Genomic DNA, 18,224 nt, shown 5'->3' with positions numbered 1-18,224 from the left:
GGTGCGGGCCCTGCCGCGGCGCGTCCCGTCGTGTGCGTGTGCGCGAGGGCTAGTGCGCGTTCCCTCTTCCCGGCATTCCTCCGCAGCCGGCACAACGTGGTGCCTCCCCGTGCGGGAGCAGCATGTGACCGCCGGCCGGCACACCCGGAGTCGGCGCTTCGGGAGCTCAGCGACGCTTCCCTTTCGCCCTTTCTCTACTTTTCAAAATCATTTTGGGCCTGGTCCTTCGAGGCGGTCTGGGGCGTGCGGGAAATCCCAGCAGAGCTGTGTCTGCATTAGGAGAGAGGCGCTGCGGCGGAATACGGAGACTTTTGGTCCCCCTTGGCAGGAATAGCTTGGGTGTGAGGCTCCTTTCCCCCCACCCCCTTGCTGGAACTCAGCAGGCACGGTGGTTCACAATTATATAATTCTGGGCCCTTTTCATGCGGTCCAGTGTTAAAACCTTGGTGCCCTTAGCCTTTCTGGCTTTTCAATACGACTCCCTTTCTGCAGTGCTGGTTGGGGCAGTGTGGTTTAAAAGATCAAAATGGGTAGTGTTGAAGGGGGAGTTTTTTGCCTTTATATTGAAGGGAGTTAGATCACTTGCCCTAGGGAAGCTTGAATAACTAAACCTGGAAATGGCATGTTGCAGTTTTGCTTTTTTCTTTTAAGGTTGCTTAATTTGGAGGAAGGGACATTGGGGCTTAAAATAATAGCTCAAACTCGGTTTTCTTCTTCCCTCCTTTCTCTTCCAGAAGCCTCGTATGCAAAGGGCAGTGCTTTTCACCTCCATTTTCTTGCAAATCCTTCCTAGATCCACCCACAGAGGGAGGGAAAGCAACTTTAAGACCGTCTTTGGTCCTCCCCTCCCCGCTCCCCCCCCCCCTTAAACTCAAAGGGGTATAATCATCCCAGGAAAGAACACTCTTCAAAAGTTTAAATGGGGCTTCTCACTCTTGGCTGCTTAACTAATGGTGAACCTGCCTTTTGGGTTTTAAATCAGACAAGACATCAGGTAATATTGGGGTGCCTGAGCTGACATTTTGTACAAATCTGTGGGTCCTTGATAGGTCACTGGGGTTATTGATCTGTGGGAAGAAGACTGGCTGGAATCCGAGAGCAAAGCAAAATTCTGAATGCAGTAAATTTACCTTGTTCTTTCTGGACCCTCTTAAGGCAAGAGAGTTTGTTTTGATCATTTAGAGCAATGAGTAGGCTTGGACAGATTACATAGTTTTGAATTCAGTAGTTTCTTGGTTTAAGCCAGTTTTTAAGGCTTGATTGCTTTTTTTTTAACTGCTTTTTTTTTTTTTAAACAGGCAATTCTGATTTGTTGTGTAGTTAGATGGTGGCTTTCTCAGAAATCCACATGGACCTTCTCTAAAGCCCTTTTCCAACCTTGACTTTACTTGCAGCTTGAACCAGTTTAAGTGTGACATCAGTGAAGTCGTGTGGTCTTGGGAATTTTTGTATTCTGTGATGCATGTGTTTTGGGGAGTCTACAGAAGTAAGCGAATGCCTCATAAGCAAGCTACAAGCTTTCCAAAGCTTATTGCAAATGCCTATTTTTAGCCCTCCTTTTGGCTCAGATGCTAGTGTTTTAGTTCTTTAGGGGACACATGCAGAAAGTGGTAATAAAAGATGTTTTGAGACATCCCTCCTTGTGGGGTTCTCTGTTCTGGTTTAAAATTCTAAGTATACTTTTATCATTTTAAGTTTTGGGATTTGTATATTATGGCTTTGTAGACCACACCTCCTAGTGTCTTGAAAGAAATATGTATATATTTTGCTTATTCCAGTCCACACCTTTTAGTAAAAGAGATGATAAAGTCAAAGTTGTGGGGTCAAATACTATGTGTTCAAATGCCAGTTCTCTCACTTGTTAGCCATGACTCCTAGAGAAAATTATTACAGTTCTGTGCCTCAGTTTCCCCCCCCTCTGTAATAGGGATTAAATAATGATTTATCTGCCTCCTGTAAAGCATTTAGCCTGGTGCTTATCATGTGATGGCTGTTAGATGTTAGGCACTTTCCTCAAGGGATTTTTTTTTTTTTTTGTCTCCTGAGACTGTTTTCTCTACCTGTAAAATGGGCAGGGTGGGTGGGTGGGGTGGTTAGGGGGTTGCAGAATACAATCTTGGTATTAGAACTCCATGAACTGTATGGACTCTGTCTCCTTAGAAATGTGCTTTTGCTCGTCCACAAACATGAAAGGCATGGTATGGGTTGACTCAAAGGCTAGTGACCCACAGAATTGGCTCTTTATGCCTGGGGTGTGGTGTGATAAATGTTTTGCAAATAGATTTTACTTTTTTAATTTTCCTTGTGTAACCATGATCTTTCTGGGGAGAGTACACGTGCTCTCAGAGCTGTGGGAGAATGCCGGCTTAAATGAACTCGCCAGATCGTCTGGTTGGTGCACATGTGGTTGAGAGTGGTTCATCTTCACAAGCTTCCTCTGCCCACCCCGTCACCCTGTCAGAGTGACCCGTGGGCTGTAGTTGTGTCTGCTCCTCGAACTTAGTGCTGTAAGAAAGTTATTGCTATATATTTAAATGCTGAGTAACTTTGTTTTGACAACAGTTGATTGACCACACAGACATCTCTGGCACCAACCTCTCCCCTTTCAAAGTATGTGATAAATAACATACTGTAGATCATAATAACAAATGTGGACCCTACTTTGCAACACACATCAAGACATTATTCTAACTAGGTTTTTAAAATTTTTTTATGCATAGAAAGATACAATACATACTAAAACAAAACCTGTAACTGGCGTTAGATATAACTCGTACCTATTCTGACTTATTTACAAATTCTACTGAGAGACGTGGGATGGTATTTGTTGATAATGTGGGTCCTGTGTGTACTATGGTGTTCACAACATCCAGATCACATAGGCGATTTCACAGACTGTATCATGGACATTAAGCAACGTATGATTGTATTCTCTCCCTCGTTAAAGGATAGCTAATGGGGACAGGGGCCAGCAGTGTCTGAATGCTCTAGGCATCAAATTTTTCTCTGGCTTTTTGAAGTTCAACACAATGATGGCACAAAATAAAAAGGGCTATAAACGTAGATAACCCACAGCGGAACCAGAGATCCTCTCCACCCACCGGGTTGGCCCCAGAAACCCTCCACTGTCCTTTTCTGCTTGGGTCCTTCTCCAGGTCTTTTTCCCTGCCCCCTCCCCCTCTCCACTTTTAGTAGCTGGGCATCAGTCTTCTAAGACCTCTGACTACTATTGAGTCTCAGCTCTGCTTCTAACTTTGTGTTATCTTGGGTAAATTACTTGGCTTAGTTGAGCTGACCCTCTGTTCTTTCGTCCCCAAAATAAAACTATTTGACCTCGTGGGTACGAGCTTGGGTGCTAACTGGAAGGTGTGTAGTTTGTACCAATCAGCTACTGTTCATGAAGAAAGGGGTGGCAGTTTGCTTCCATGAGATTTTTAACCTCAGTAACCCTTTGGGGGCCATGTGGCAGTTTTACTCTTCTGTAGGCTCACGTCGTCAGTCACTGAGTTGGAATCCAGTCCACAGCAGTGTTAGGTGTTTACTGCTTTGTATTTCAAAGGCGTGTGAAGATTAAATAAGGTAATGCTTATGAAGTACCAGGTACAGAATAAGCACCTAATGAGTGTTTCCTATTTAGTAGCATTTTTTAAAAAGCTGTTTTAAAAGCTTTGTAGTAATCACCATTATTGGGGGTATTTATTCCATTTTGGGGTTCTGCTTATGACCAGCAGCAGTATAGACACTGGCAAACCCCTAGGCTTCTCTGCCTGGGTCTTCACCTGCAAAATGAAGAAATTGGATTAGGTCTCAATGTATAAAAAGGTTTTTCTCCACTGGACTCTTTCCCTACAAAAGAAAGAAACTGAAGTAGAGCTTTATTATGTATGTATACATTCATATCTGCTGTAGTGGGTAATAACTCCAGTTTAAATTTCGGCTCCCTATGACGACCTCCATGAGGCCACTAAAAAAAACCCAAAACTCCAACTCACTGCCATCAAGTCGATTCTGATTCACAGCCACCCTGTAGCATAGGGTGGAACTGCCCCTGTGTGTTTCTGGGACTGGAACTTTTTACAGGAGTTTAAGAGCGGTCTCTATCCTCCGTGAAGGCAGTAGGCGGACAATTGACTTCAGCACCTAACTCCAAGGCTTGATGATACATTGATAAGCAACCCATGTCGTCTGTGAAAACCCTACCCTATCTAATAAAAATTGAACCCAAATGTAATAGAACCGTTCACTGACTGCCAGTGTCAAGGGAAAATGGGGGTAACTATGAGGAAGTGCTCATCCAATTCCTGAGAAATTTTACAGGACAAATTATGTGACTATTTTCAATAAACAAATGCCTTTTTTTTTTTTTTTTACAAATGCCATTTTAAAAGAGGGACTGTTATAAATTTTAAAGGCTAAGAGCGCAAACGCAGTATATAGACCTTATTTGGATTCTGATTGAAATAAACCAACTCTAAGAAGATACTTCAACAATTGGCGAGATTTGACCCCTTTTAGATTATATTAAGGAATTGTTTTATTTCATCTGTGATAATAACAGGCATTAAGTAGCTGTATTGTGCACCCTTTGCCAAGAACTGAGGTTAGACTCAGTGAGGGCTTAAAGCTATTTTTCCTATAGCTCAAATCACTCTTCTAAAAAAAGCACACAATTAGGACAATACTCTGATGGGGGCGGAGAGAGGGAGGTGGCCTAAACAAGGGGACATGAGCTGGCCTGGCGCCTCTCCTGTGCTAGACCAGGAGTTTGAATTTTATACTTAAGTTCCAACTGGGAAGTGCATGCCTGCCAGGGGAGGCGGCAGGTATTTAAGAGGTACCCACCATCTAGGGTGGGAGTGTAGACATGGTGAATTTGCATCTTCAGCCTCCCAAGGGGCAGAGTCCTGCTGCTGACCCACCAACTCACGGCCCTGTCTGCAGCTGGAGGCACCCCACCTCCAGCATATACGGCCCCTCCTCATAATTTAGTTTCACTTTTAGAGTTCAGTAATTTATGCTTATGGGTCGACTTTTGTTTTAAAGATCTTATAATGTCTTTATTCTCTGCATGTCTGGGTAGTGCTCTGCTGTCTGTCTTGTTACCCCACTGTGACACTAGGCTGGAGTAAGCGTTTTATAGCTGTTACTCAGCACCCATTCCCTCCCTCTGAAGGGGGTGGGGGTGGGGAGCAGACCTGAAACCACTAAAACCTCTTTAAAATGGAGAACTTGGTAAATGGGAGTGACCTGTTTGCGAAACCAAAGCAAGCGCGCAAAGCGGGATAATTAGGGTGTTGGGGTCTGGGGAGGGCTCCCAGGTGCCTCAGTTGGCCTCCCAAACCTCCCTGGCTGGTTCAGCATGAGTGCGGGAGTGGCTAGGAGAGAGGATGGTCTCCTAGGCTCCATGAAGGGAAGTTAGTTTTGATACCCGACTAATAAAAAGTGATGTCAACAGCAGGGGGAAGGTGGAAGGTGAGGGATTTGAATCAGCGTGGGCCACTTTGTTCTCACCTACTTTGTGACCTTGGGGAATTTGCTTCACTTCTGTCTTCCTCATTCACAGAATGGAACGCTAATCTCTGCTCTGAGGTTGCTGGACAATCACTTTGATAACAAGTTAAAAAGGCCTGTTGTCCAGTTTTGAGTAGTGACCCTGTGGGGTAAATAAAACTGCTCCATAAGGGTTCATAAAGTTCATATTTTCTAGGAGTCCTGGTAGCACTGTTGATTGAGCATTAGATGGCTGCAGACCTCTGACTTGGTGGTTCAAACCCAGAGCTGCTGCTCAGGAGAAAGAGGAGACTGCTTCCGTAAAGCTGCACGAAGTCTTGGAAACCCTGTACATACATGGGTGCTGTGAATTGGCTCCATGGCAGTGGGCAACCTTCACAGGAGCCGGTTGCCAGGGGGTTCTTCTGTGGAGCTGCTGGTATAGCCTCAAACTGCCGACCACTTGAGCAACAGCAACTCAGTCCCAACTCACAGCCACCCTACAGGGCAGAGTGAGACTGCCCCATAAGCGTTTCAAAGACTGTAAATTCACAGAAGTGGACTGTCACATCTCTCCTGCAGAGTAGCTGGTGTGTTTAAGCCAACAACTTTTGGTTGTCAATTGAGCACTGTAACCACTGCACCGCCAGGGCACTTTTAAACATCTTGCACAGGTGTCAATTGTTAACATTCCAAAATCAGGACAGGTTTAAAAAGATTGTGAAAATATGGAACTAAAAGTTAATGGAGCTTTTCCATGAACTTTTTGAAGCCTTCTCGTAGGTAGTTGAGGTAGTTTCTTATTCTGGGTGCTTATCCATGCTTTTCCTAAGAGGAAGTAGATAATTGAGATTTAGCTTCAATTTTTAAGAAGGGTTATTTGTGATAGCATGGTGCCAACTGATCCGACTTCTTTGGCACGTAGCCTGGGGGGCCCTCAGGGATGTTCCTAGACTCAGAGGGACAACAGTCTTGGCACCATTTTCCCTTGGCACTGGCAAAGTTTAGGGATGAGGAGTATGGACCTTTTTTGATGAATTTTATAATGCCACCTATAAACCTATCACCTTTGTGGTGGAGGGGCTTCCCCACCTCAGAGGTACTGTCAGGAACCTAGGCGAGCTCTTTCCATTAACGTTTTAAATTTAGTGAAATAGCCATTTTGCCCTCGATGCAAATATTCTAGAAACCGGAGGCAGCCTTTTTTCTTTTTCTTTCTTGCTTTTTGAAATTAAGTTGCAAACCTCTCCCAGAAACTAGTTTGACAGTGGCTGGGAACCATCTGGGTAAATGGATGGCTTGGACTCTGTATGGTTTTCTTTTCTTTTTAAACTATTTTTATTGTGGGCTCGTACAACTCATCACAATCCATCCATCCATTCATTGTGTGTCAGGCACATTTGTGCATTTGTTGCCATCATCATTCTCAAAACAGCTAGCTGAGCCCTTGGTATCAGCTCCTCATCCCCCCCAACCCCCTCCCTCTCTATGGTTTTCACTCAGCTTTTCACATATGTCAGTTGCTGTCCGGTCAGTACCGCGTCATGTGTCTCAGAGTGGGACTGTACTCCATAGGGTTTTCAGTTTCTGCGTTTGTTGAGTTGGTTGCTTTTTAAAAGTAGATTGCTGCTAGACTCTCTGTGGCACCTCTCAATGGATCCCAACCACTATCCTTTTGGCTAGCAGCTGAGTTCATTAACCATTTGTCCCATCTCCACAAGGACTGGCTTAATAAGGTGCCACTGTATGAATCGGGAGACCCCTTTGAAAGGGTCATTCGACCCCCCCAAAGGGGTCACAACCCACAGGTTGAGATCTACTGGTGTAAGATATGAAAATAATAACATAATTTATGAAGGGTTCACAAGGGTAAGAGGGTGGGGGAGAGAGGGAAAAGAGGAGCTGAGACCAAGGGCTAAAGTAGAGAAAGAAAAGGTTTTGAAAATGAAATGTACAAATGTGCTTGATAAAATTGATGTATAGATGGTTATCAGAGCTGTAAGCCCCCAATAAAATGATTTATTGAAGAAAAAAATCCAGTGCTATTACACAGCAACGCCAACCAGAGCAGATTATGCGGGTCAGAAAATGTTAAAAAAAAATCAAACTCGTTACCATCGAGTTCATTCCAACTCAGTGACACTCTAGGACAGGGTAGAACTGCCCCTGTGGGTTTCTGAGACTGACTCTTTCTTGACAGCAGAAAGTCTCATCTTCTTTCTGCAGAGTAGCTGGTGGTTTCAAGCAGCTGACCTTGCAGTGAGCAGTCAGTCCCCTGTGCAACCACTGCACCGTCAGGACTCTAGGAAATGTAAGGCACTCAATAACAGTAGTGGCATTGTCCGGTAAGTCCGTGGTTCCACAGGGAACGATGAGGCTGGCTGCTCTTAAAAAGCCTCAGAAACTGTATACACACATGATGTCACTGTGAGTCAAAATTAGTTTGATGGCAGTGGGCTTGTTTTAGTAAACCAGCAGGTTGTCTTTTTAGCTCTACCTCTGAGGTGAGAAGAGTGAGGTTCAGAAGAGGTTAAGCAATTGTGTCCTAATGCTCATAACTCAGACCAAAAACATGTATCTTTGACAGTGCACTCTCTCTGTAGCCCCAAATCTAATTTGCCAGTATAACTCTTTTAAAGATATGTCCAGTAAGCCTTTACCCAGTGCACAAGAAAAAAATTTTTTTAAAGTTTAATCTAAAACTTTCATCACTTTTTACTATCATCCTGGTCCACACACTATCACCTCTCACCTAGGTGTCCCTCTGTGCACTCAGGTAGACACCAGGCTGTCTTCAGCACACCACCTAGAGCACTGGTTCTCAACCTCCCTGATGCCATGACCTTTTCATACAGTTCATGTTGTGCTGACCCCCGAACCCTAGCATAATTTTTGTCGCTACTTCATAAAACTGTAATTTTGCTACTATTATGAATTGGGCAACCCCTGTGAAAGGGTTGTTCAAACACCCCCCCCCCCCCAGGGGTCACAGGTTGAGAACCTCTGACCTAGAAGGGACCCTGACCAAATAGGAGTCAGGTCTTACATTCCTCAACTCTAAATCCTGATAGCTTCTCATGTAGGTAAAATCCACAATCTTGAGTGTCTGCCAAGACCACACACAAGGCATTGTTGCTCCCCCTAACCTTTGACCTCATCCATCACAACTTTCCCATCCCTTCCCTCCCTCCCTTCCAATTACACCAGTCCATAATTTTTTTTAACCTGTCCTTAATTTTTTTGAAGCACATCAAACATGTTCCCAATTCAGGACTTGTCCAGATAGCCAAGTGATTCTCACCTCATTACTTCAGGTCCCTGTTCAAACATCACTGTCCTGGGAAGCATGTATAAAATCCTGTATCCTTTATCCCCATCACTCTTACTCTGCTTCATTTTCCTTCTTGGCTCTTTGTACCACAGGGTCTGTGACTTTGGCTTTGTTCTGTGTTTTAAATTGTGAGGAAGTATAGTATTTGATAACATTTCGACGATTTGTGTGTGTGCATTTCAGGGACATTACCTGCATTCCTCTCCTTGGTGCAACAGTCACCACTGTCAGTTTCTAAATTTATTTCTGGGGCGTTGATACTTGATCATTGCTTGCTTAATCTCAGCACCTGCAGCAGTGCCTGGCACACACAGGCAACTAGGTGAACATTTAGCTCAGGAACAAATGAATGACTCTCATACTTCTAAATACCATTTCATCAGCACATTTTGAGTGCTTACTAAGTGCTTGTGGAATCCCACCGTGGATGAGGCCTTGTTGACGGGGGCACACACTCACAGTTCAGTGGACGGTGTCGGGGAAGTGTGGGTACTTGGAAGAGTACCGGCACCCATTATCAGGTGAGGTCAGAAAGGTCTTCCTGGAGGAAGAACTGCTGGCTAGACTGAAATATGAGAAGTCATCTGAGGAAAGGTCTGGCAAGAGCCCTTTCTTGGTTGAGGAGAGTTCTCTGTGGTTGTAGTGTAAGCAACTAGAACGGTAAGTAGTCCTGAGTTAGAGATTGAGTTAGAGATTGAGAATGGAAGGTGTGGTGTTTGTTGTCATTATTTGGGGCAAAAGTCTCAGATTATGATAGGAAGCAGACATTAAGGCCTTCATTCTCGTGTTGACCAGAGGCTGTCGTCCTTTGAGAACTAAGAAGTGGCTGCAGTTTATGAGATTTCTCTATTTCTTGGGAAGTTCAGATTAACCAGAATGTTCCACAGTTGCCAGAAGTGCGATTGCAAACGGGCTAGCTCAGACTGAGTGCATGCTTGCATCAACAGCCACCAACCATCCTGCTAACCCCTGCTCCTGCTGGTGGGTGGGAAGAGGAAGAGGCCTGGAAGCAGTGGAGGGTGGATTTACATGTGGCAACCCCCCATCTCTGGCAGGGGAGAATCCCACAAGAGGACTGCCCTAGGACCACATGCTGGGCTACTCACCATTAGCCACTCTGCAGCTTGGTTCTGCTAGCTTTCCCACAGAAATCCCACAGGTTTCCTGTCAGTCACCTCCCCTCAGCAAAATCCAGCTCTTTTTATAACCTGTGCGGAGAACAGTGGGTTGGCATTTACCCATAGATGGACTCCTAGGGTGAATTCCCAAGGATGCTGAACTGTAAGAGAGACAGGCTTCCTCCACCCAAATCTCAGGTGTCAGTTCTGCCCTCATTGCTCACTTTAGGGACTTAGTTTTTCCTCTCAGAGTAAAGATGGGGGTAGTAGTTACAACTGGAAGAGACTGCAGAGGACATTAAATCAACACTCCTCATTTGTATATTTGGTTCTTTGGTCCCAGAAAGGAAATGCAAGGTGTTTCATCAAGTTCATGGGCAAGGGAATTAAAAGGTAGTGGAATTTTCCCATGGATTTTTGAAGCCCCTTCATTCTTCATATGAGTTGCTTGATATTATACTCAATTCAAAGCGAGGCTGAAACTTGAACTCATGTTTTGACTCCCTTCTAGTTTTGTTTTCGTTTCACCTCTGGGAAGGAAGGAGAATGGGGTGGCTGATTCAATGAACTTTGGAGTCAGCCACGGTTTGAGTTAGCTCAGCTACTTAGCAACTGAGCATCCTTGTACTGGTTGGTAACTTTTGGACTTTGGCAAATGGATTTATTTCTACAGTACCCACCTACTAGGATCTTTGTTGAAGGCGAATTAGTTGAAGGCATTTAAGCACTGGATCAAAGCCTGGCTCGTAGTAATCATAAAAGGTATCGATTGTATTTGGGGTCTTGAATTTGGCCCAGTGTTCAATTTGCTAACAGAAGTCAGATCCTAAAGCCAGCCCTTATCTGTCTAACTGGGACCTCCATCCCTTGGTCCCTTCTTGAGCACATGCAGGACTAGGCAGTCCGTGTCGCTTCTTAGCGCCAGCTCTCCCAGCCCTCCTCTCACGTGGCTCATGCAACTCCATGTTGTTCATGCCTGTAAGTTGATTCTACTCCATAGTACAGTTGCCCTATCATGCTTTCTATACTAGAATCAAGGATAACGGCAATTATGAGAATGGCACATGACTGGGCGGTGTGACTTTCTGTTGTACGTGGACCACTATGAATCAGAACCCTCTCCACAGCACCTTACATTCCTTACCTGGATCAGCTGGTGGGTTTGGACCTGGCATTTTGGTCAGCACCTGAGCTCTTGACTATCATCATTACTGGATTCTTTATTCAGCTCCTTCGTGGAGGGGCATCTTCCTGGCGGTAAGAAGAGCACCTTGTGATTTGGGAATACCTTAGTGATAGGATGCCAGAGTAAAAGATATGCTCAGATTCTTTGCATTAAAACCCACCCAGTCTGCTGTCTTCAGTCTAAGCTTTGGGCTTTGTTTGGGGAGTAGAAGATTCTCCTTGCCTTTTCTGTTCTATGTATACATAGAGAAGCTGGGATATATGAAGAAGAACATGACATCAGGATTGGAGGAAGACTTATTAACAACCTACAATATGCAGATGACATAACCTTGCTTTCGGAAAGTGAAGAGGACTTGAAGCACTTGCTGAAGATCAAGGATTGCAGCCTTCTATTATTACAACTCAATGGCAAAAAGACCAAAATCCTGACAGCTGGAACAGTGGGTAACATCTTGATATCTGGGGAAAAGATGGAAGTTTTCACGGATTTCATCTTGCTTGGAGCCGCAGTCAGTGCTCCTGGGAGCAGAAGTCAAGAGGTCAAAGGAAGCACTGCATTAGAGGGTCTGCTGCAGAGGACTTCTTTATTGAAAAAGCAAGGATGCTACTTTGAGGACTAAGGTATGCCCGATCCGAGCCATGGTATTTTCAGTTGCCTCATGCATGTAAAAATAGGTTGTTGAATAAGGAAGAAAAAAGGAGATCGATATATTTGAACTATGGTATCATGGACTGTCAAAAGAACAAACAAATCTGTCTTGGAAGAAGTACGGCTCTTTAGGGGCAAGGATAATGAGACTTCATCTCACATACTTTGGACATGCATGCGTGCTCTCAGGACATCATGCTTGTAAAGTGGAGGGGCAGAGAAAGGAAAGCCCTAAATGAGATGGATTGACATAGTGGGTGCAACATTGGGCTTCAGTATACAAGGCGGACCACCCATTCCCCCCCCAAAAAAAGTTTTTTTTTCCATAACCGTGTATTTAAATTTTTTTTACAAAACAACCTTATCACCTTCAAAGTACTCTCCATTAAACTATGTCAAATCTACAATTCTATTCTTGGAAACATTTTTCAAACTCATCTGTGTGGGTAGTTGACAGCACCTCTGTCGTTGTGGTTTTTTGTTTTTGTTTTTTCCTTTACCTCTTCTACATAGTCAAATTGTTTTTTCCTTCTTCTACATAGTCAAATTGCTACCCCTTCATGCCCCTCTGCATTTTTGGAAACAAAAGAAGTCTTATGGAGCGAAGTCAGTTGAGTAAGGTGCAAGGGGCAAGAGAGACATGCCATTTTTTGCCACAAACTGGCACAGTGTGATGGCTGTTGTTGTGGCAAAACCAGTCAGTCCCATCTGCCACAAATCAGGTCTTTTAATTTTTCCCCCAGCTGTTTTTTGTTTATTTATGTAGAACATTTTCTTGAATTTAAGGTAAACGTTAACATAGAAAATTCATTTTTCAATCAGTTCATACACAGATTGCTCCACGACATTAGTTGCCACCCCCATATGTGTTAGCACTCTCATCTTAAGCCCTCTCAGTCCTGTGTCCATTTATTTGACAGCTTTCCCAGTTCCTTCCTGATTCTTATATTTGGGGCAAATAGTGCCCTTTGGTCTCATATAGTTGACTATTCTAAGGATCCCATTCTTCCTGGGCGTTAGTGTTTTTTATTATAGACCCATTTACTAGTTGGGTACAAGGCAGCCATTGGGAATGTCTTCAGGTTCATTTAGAAGGTAGGGTGACAGTCTCAACAGGTTCCCCCAGTTTCTCAGACCAATAATGTGTTTGGTTGGTTTTTTGTTTTAATTTAAATTTTGTTCTACATTTTACACCCATTCTAACTTGGACTGTACAATAGCCAATAGTGGTAGTTGGAAACTATCCAGTCCTTCTGACCTCAGGTTAGAGGAGGAGGCTGTCACTCATGTGGGCCACTAGTCCTTTTAGAATAATTGCTTTGTTGAGTCTTTGGTTTTCTTCATTCTCCTTAGCTCTCCAAGAGGTGCTGCTAAACAGGACATTTGGACCCCACCTGCTGGTGTGTCTCAGATTTTCATTCCTGAGAGGTCTGTGCCCTCTTCCATGGAGAACAGAACCAGAGAGCAAATCAGATACCACCATCACCACCCCACCCCATGCCACCCCTACACACAGACATACACAGTTCCACAATCTTTTCAGAACCTCTCAGTAGAAAGCTTGATTAACAGTCTGACCTGGTGGAATGAACTCCAAATGCACTATGAGTCAACATGTTAGTCTGTTCGGGAAGTTGATGGATGTTGAGAACAAGGTTTGTCATCAGTCGACATTTTGCCTTTGTTGAAAAGAGAAAACCACTTGTACATTTGAGTTTCCTGTAGCACTGCCCTTGTAAACGGTGTTCAACATCACGACAGTTTCTGAGGCATTTTTCCCTAACAGGAAACAAAATTTCACAGCTGCATGCTGTTCTTTTAAATTGGCCATCACAAAAAATGAAGTTCAAGTGAAACTGGTTTTATGAAAAAACCTCAGAGAGGACCTTCCCAGGTGACGCCACTGGATGCACAAACTCAGCGAGTTGTTTGATGCTTGCTTGGTACCTAAGTACTATGACCAGTGGAGCTTTATTTCCATTTTTGGGGGGGGAGGGGGGGAAGGTGCCCCCTCATGAGAACAATTGTGAAGATGGCGCAGGACCCACTGAGTTGGAACAGACTGAGCGGCACCTAACAACTATAGTGGTAGTAGTAGTAGTAGTAGTTGTGTGTGTGTGTGTGTGTGTGTGTGTGTGTGTGTGTGTGTGTCTGTCTGTCTGAATGAGAGTGTGATGTAAATTTAACAATGACCATTGGAAGAGAGATCAGTTAGGCCTGTGGAAGAGCTTGGCTTGGGTTTGTCTAAAGTGGAGCCTAGTGCACGGCTCCATGGGTGGGGTTTGGATGCAGTTGAGAGGAACATTGGGAGTGGGAGAATGGGTGCCAATTCTTGGTACCGTGGGAGGGAGACAGGAAATCAGGAGCACAGAGAGCAGGTGGCACTCCAAAAGGGTAGGTCACACACACCTCAGTGAGGAAGGAATGGTTGAGTGAACTCAGATCATTTTGCCCAGAGAATCAAAGCTTGGGTGGGTGGGTGTGCATACTGGTCATCTTGAACCACAGTATTTGAATAGACTTCATGTGACCCTAAGGATAAGGCTTTTTATGAGATGTGAAGGGCCAGTAGATTTTGGCTCTGATCAAAGAATAGCATTGAACTCTGCCACCAGATGGATTTAGCTGTCAGTGGAGGTACTGAATTCCATAGCATGGTAATATTTGAACAGTTGGTGGTTTGCTATAGGGTTCTGCAGTGGTGTGTTGGAAAGGTGTTTTCCTAGATTGTTCGTTTAGGATTAATATACTGAGAACCCATTAATTTAAGGAGACCCCAGAATCCAGGTAACATAAGAGAGCTTAAAAATATTCGTGCGGGGGGTGGGGGGGTGGGGGGGGTGAGGATTCATGGAAAAATACAATGAAAAGATACGGAATTTTCCCATAAACGTTTTTAAACTTCCTTGTACATCCTGCTGCATTGGGGCTTTTCTTCTACTGTGAGACCCCTGGCTATACATTAGTTAAGCACTCAGCTGCTAACCCAAAGGTTGCAGGTTAAGCCCACCAGCTCCTATAGAAGAATGAGGTGGCAGTTTGCAACCTCACCATGTACAAGTCTTGGAAACCCTGATGAAATTGTCCTATAAAGTCATTGATTGAGGCAGAATCAACTATGCGCCTCCCTCCTCCCTGTGTGTGGGGTTACACTTAAATAAAATTGAACATAACCACCTATACTTAAAAATGATGAAACATGATAAATCTGGGGGTGAATTCTTCTTGAAAATTCAGGCTTTGTACTAAAAATCTTAGAAGTGTATGGTTCAAATGTGTGAGTATATCAGTACAGCTGTTTTTAAAAATTCATTGACCTGACCACACTGGCTCTCTGTTCTTCCATGATTGCTGTCCAATGATAAGACCTTTAGATGGAGGTTGCATGGCCCTTGAGTTGGCTGTTCCTGATGGAACCTTCCAGTGTGATGCTTATGGGTCTATATGTTTTATGATACAGCAGAAAAAGATAGTAGTCTGTGCAGCCCACAAGCAGAGGAAACATCCTTATGGGAGACTTGCCTAAGAGATGGGGATGGGGGAGACTTTTAAGGCCTAGAACAACAGAACTACAGCCCATAAATGCATGCCAACACTGGCTTCTTTACCTAGCTCTTTCAAGTGTGGTCAGGGAGAAGATCACTGGACATTGTAGTGTGTGAAGCCTTTGAGCAGTGGTGACATGCTATCTGGGAGAAAGGATGGACTTGCTGGGAGTTCTTTTAGGTCACAGTGAGACTTAGGTTCCCTTTTCCCCATTTCTGGAGTGGGTTTACATCCTTGACCTCAGTTTCTAAGACCTCTGCAAGCTCAAATACCCTGTAGGGACTAGAATGGCTAAGGTAAATATTCATTGCCTTGCGGTGGAATGGGGAAAGATGTTGTTTAGGGTGGTCCTGTAATTTGTGGATTTGGAGAAAGTTTTTTCCAAGGCAGCCATCTTTCCTGCTCTTGTTGGTGGGAGCTCTGTAGTAATGTGGAATGCTCTGGGAAGGAAGGCTGAAGACCAGCCTTGTAGCCCCAACTGTTTGTCCCACTTGCTGAGAAACCATGAGCAGCTTATTGAGCCTCTTTGGACGCCCTTTCCCTCTTTCTGAAAGTGAAGGTGGATGGATTATGTATTAGTCTGGGTACTTTAGGGAAACAAATCCACAGAAACTTATATAAGAGAGTTTTATATAAATGTTAAGTGTGCATCAAGAAAACATCCCAACCCAGTGCTGCCCAAGCCCACAAGTCCAACATTAACCCATATGCCCAACACCAATCCACAAAGTCCTCCTCCATCTCACAAAACAGATGCAATGATGCCAACTGAAGGAGGAAAGCCAAGTCCGTGAATGTGTAAGCATCTCAGCACTGGCAGGGGTTTCCACACGGCTGCTCCAGCACCCAGGGCTGCATGGGGTAGGTTCATGTGGCTTCTTCTCAAGGATGTCTTGCAGGAAGTGAGCTTTGGCAGGTAAAGCAGGGAACGGGCTAAGGCAGCTGCACCCTGGTCCGGCCATCAGAAAGCAAGAGACCCGAGAACTAGAAAGGTGAGGCTCACTGAGCCATTTATCCCTCCGCCCTTCAATTAACTCCATGTGTGTATCAGCCAGGTTTGCACAATAAACAAACTACCTCAGATTAGAAGATCTTTCAAGGTCTTCTGACCCTAGGGTCATTTACTGTATATTAGACTGGAGATCCAGATGGCCGTGTGTGTTCAGAGATCTTCAACTCCTGGAGCTTACTTCCCTCACTCTGGGCCAGTTTTTTTGTTTTGTTTTTTAGATCATTTTATTGGGTACAATTACAGCTCTTATCACAATCCATACATACACCCATTGTGTCAAGCACATTTGTACATATGTTGCCATCATCATTCTCAAAACATTTTCTTTCTACTTGAACCCTTGGTATCAGCGTATTTTCCCCCTTCTACACCCTCCCTCATGAACCCTTGATAATTTATATATATTTTTTCATGTCTTACACCAACCACTGTCTCCCTTTACAAACCACTTTTCTGTTCCTCCTCCTTGGAGGGGAGTATATGTAGATCATGGTGATCATTTCCCTCTTTCTCCTCCCCTCCCCTTCCCTTACACTCCTAGTATTGCTACTCATTGTTGGCCCTGAGGGGGTTATCTGTCCTGGATTCCCTGTGTTTCCAGTTCTTATCTGTACCCGTGTACGTGCTCTGGTCTAGCCAGATTTGTAAGGTAGAATGGGGTCATGATAGTGGGGGGAGAAAGCATTAAAGAACTAGAGGAAAGTTGTATGTTGGTTCGGTCCTATACTGTACCCTGACTGGCTCCTCTTTTCCTTGTGACCCTCTGTAAGGGTATGTCCAATTGTCTACAGATGGGCTTTAGGTCTCTACACCCTACCCCGCCCCCGCACACTCATTCACATTGATGCACTTTTTTGTTCTGGTTCTTTGATATCTGATACCTGACCCATAGATGGGGCCAGTTTTATTGCATAATCTCTGAGAGCTTGGGCATCACGGTTTGGGGACTCTTCTAGGCATGGGCCATTCTGCTCTAGGCTTTGAAAAATACTCATATCTGGAGTGAGATGGAATTGCCCCAGAAGACTGAGTATCCTCAACAGTGATGGCCCATGTCTTGCCAGGGACATTGTTGGCGAGGAGTCTAACATAGCTTTTGTTTGGCTAGATTGAATGCTTGCTTAGACTCACATCGGGGCCTGAGACGTAGAACCTAGATTTGGTGAAGGTCAGGGTCAAAGTGCCAGCCAGCTCAGTAGAAGGCAAACTGATGATTTCAAGCAATAGTTGCATTATTCAGTGTCCGGGCTTAACTCGAAGAATACTAGGGCTTAAGACTGAGCTTTGTTTATATGAAAGGAATTAACTGGACTGCCACAAAATACAAAATCGCTTATTCAACACATTTATCTGAACAATCTCTTGTTAGTCTATAGGCATACTGCTGGGAAGAAAACAGAAGGAGCCTACTCCAATTGTTTTCCAATCTAGTGAGTAGACAGTAAACCCAACAAGGTAGTTCTGGTTATTTATTAATGCTAGTAAATTACCTAAAACATTGTGGGATAAAATGCTACCATTTTCTTTGATTTATGGGCCAGGATTCAGGCAGAGCACAGCCAGATGATTCTGAGGTTCCACATGACAGAGGTGGCAGGTGGTCTGGCCTGGAGGGCCTACCACAACATCAATCCGGCTTGGTTCATTGTCATGAAGGGCCGAGTTCAACTTGAACTGTTAACTGGAGTTCTTCAGAAGTCTTCAGCGTGGGGGCTTCAGGGTAGGACTTAAATACATCGTGGCTCAGGTCTCGAAGAAAGTGTTTTCGAGGGACAAGAAGTAGATGCTGCCAAGATGCTGTTCTTTGTCCGTCAAAGCATGCACAGATCCTGCCGTATTGATAGGAAGACCGTGGCCCCATATGTCCAAGGGAGGAATGTTAATTTGCAG

At 44.4% G+C, this 18,224-nt stretch overlaps 1 protein-coding gene across 2 annotated transcripts in view; it reads left to right on the top strand.

Moving 5' to 3' along the window:
• The window catches only part of LARP1 (La ribonucleoprotein 1, translational regulator), a 64,997-nt gene that overhangs the window by 1,236 nt on the left and 45,537 nt on the right, over positions 1 to 18,224 (top strand). The window lies entirely within an intron of this gene.

Source organism: Echinops telfairi, unplaced genomic scaffold (assembly GCF_000313985.2).
Source record: "Echinops telfairi isolate 266 unplaced genomic scaffold, ASM31398v2 ScPeMD7_7469;HRSCAF=8507_0, whole genome shotgun sequence".
In the NCBI taxonomy this organism is placed as follows: Eukaryota; Metazoa; Chordata; class Mammalia; order Afrosoricida; family Tenrecidae; genus Echinops; species Echinops telfairi.
This window is presented reverse-complemented; position numbering and strand designations above follow the sequence as displayed.